The following is a 2,414-nucleotide window of genomic DNA, read 5'->3' on the forward strand; positions in this document are numbered from 1 at the left end:
GAAAGAATGGGTAATAATAAAATTTTATCTATAATATAACCTACAATTTCTTGACGAATTACTTTAGAGATAAAAATCCTAGAAGAATTACAGCCGTAAGAATTTCTGAATAAGTTGAAAAAGTACGGATGAAATTCCGGAAATCATTGCCTAAAAATATTCAAAGGCATTGCAGAGGGAATTCACAATAAAATTGACTGTGGATTTCCCAAGGATGGAGAAATTCCCGACAGAGTTATAGAAGGTATTCCCAAACCAATAGCAAAATGGCTTTCATAAGAAATTGCAGGGTAAAAGTTGGAAGGGTTCACACAGTGAATTTCCAATGTATTGTCAAATAATTTTGGAAAAAATGCGTGAAAGAATTAACTGAAATATATTCTGAAAGAAAATCAACCAGCAGAGGATTTTTCATATAAACTCCCGAAAGAATTTCCACGGGTTTATTTTGATGGAAATACTGTATTAATTTCCAAAGAATTTTTCGATGTAACTTTTGAACTTATCTGGCTCTTTAATGGTATCCAAACTATTTCATATAAATAGCCTCCATGGGAAAAGGGATCAAAATACAGAGTTTCATATATTTTACCTCAGAACTACTTTTAAGACGCATTTAAAAAAAAATGATTTTTTTCTTCAGGGTGAGCTATCACTTTATCGATTGTCATTTATAAAAGTGAATTAAATCGGCTTTGTTAATTTGACTACCTACCTAAACGAAAATATTGAAAAGCAAACAAATGATGTTATACTCTAAAAAATGTCTTACTTCGTTTAGGCTACGAAAAATATAAATATTTTGTTTTCTAAAAAACCATTTGCCGAAGAAACTTCTGAAAGAGAATTTCCTTTCAGCCGAAAGAATAATAAAATGAATTGTTGATGAAATTTCTCAATTAGTTCTTGTAAAATGCCAAAGAAAATCTGTTATTTCTCCAAAAAAAATCGACAAGAAATCGTAGGTAATATTTCAGATATAATTTTGTTATTATTCCTCTGGGAACGAATTTCTTCGAAGAACTCCTGACGGAATTAATTCTATTTTATTCTATTCTAGTGTTTGCACAGCCAGTATTGAAAAGCATCCTGGAAATATCAAAATTTCTTCTGATATTTTCTTGTCAGCATTAATATTTGCAGCATATCAGAGATGTAACACATATATTAAAACGGTCAGGCCCACTGTGCAGACTAATGGGTTGGAGGATAATTCAAAAACTTAAGGAAATCAGGTTATCCACTTATGAATAACATGATTGACAAACCTTTTTGAATTGAATTAAGGAAGAAACGGGGACAACCGTACCAACCGTTTCGTTTTAAGGGAATGGTGTATGAGCATAAAATCGTTGGGAGTGGTGCTGCTAAGAACGTTAATGCATTTCATTTCAGAAAGTCGGCTCACCAGGACGAACTCCTGACGGAATTAATGAATGAAAACGGTACAGTTGTATTTTCTGGAGATTCCTTCAGTCATTATTCAGATACAATTCACGATTACCAAGCAAAAATTCTATAGAAACTAATAGAACAAGTTTCATAGGAAGTGGTTGTTGAATATTATGGCTATTTGAACTAAATTTCTAAAAAAAATATTTAAAACAAATTAGGAAGAAATCTCGGAATTTTTTTGTTCACATACTATGAGTAGAAAAGTTACATACCGTATGCGTGATAATGTTTGCACCATCGTACAAATAAGGTACCCATATCACCTGTACACACAATGTCTTGGTTTTTATTGCATGCACCTAAGCTCTAACTCATATCATAGTAGGTTGCGGGTAAAAAAATCCGATTTCTTAAGTTTAAAATTTGCACCATGAAGGGGTAGCAGCGGTATTCGGGACTTGTCCACGCGCAAATGTTAAAAAAATACATTTCAGGAATGTTCAGGAGAACCGTAAAACAGTCTTAGACCAAAAAAAGCAAGGGCAACTATTCCCGAAGGTGTCCACTGGTCGTCCAAGGTTAACATGAATTAAGAAAACTATCGCTGCCACCAAAAATAAGATTTGGGTGAGTTATATGCGCTCAATGAGAAAAATGGCAAAGCAACGCGAAATCAGCGGCTTAACGGCATGGCATATCGAAAAGGAAAATTACGGTGGCCTTTATGATGCTTCGACCATAGAAAAAAAACTTACATTATTACCAATAGCATCCAGGAGCTACGAGTAGTGCCATATAAGAAAGTCTTGAATTTGCCCGAACGCAACCTCCGTTTTTTTCGATTTCTGAAAAACTATCGATCCGTACCAAATTCCAGAATCAATAGTTATTATAACTTTTGTTTGTGTGCCAATGTCTACGCCATTAGGCAATGTCAAAATAAAAAAATAAATTCAAAAATTGTTAATCTTGACTTTGACACTACCACGGATACTTTTCGACATTTGCGCGTGGACAAA

Source organism: Aedes albopictus, chromosome 3, assembly GCF_035046485.1.
Source record: "Aedes albopictus strain Foshan chromosome 3, AalbF5, whole genome shotgun sequence".
Classification (NCBI taxonomy): domain Eukaryota; kingdom Metazoa; phylum Arthropoda; class Insecta; order Diptera; family Culicidae; genus Aedes; species Aedes albopictus.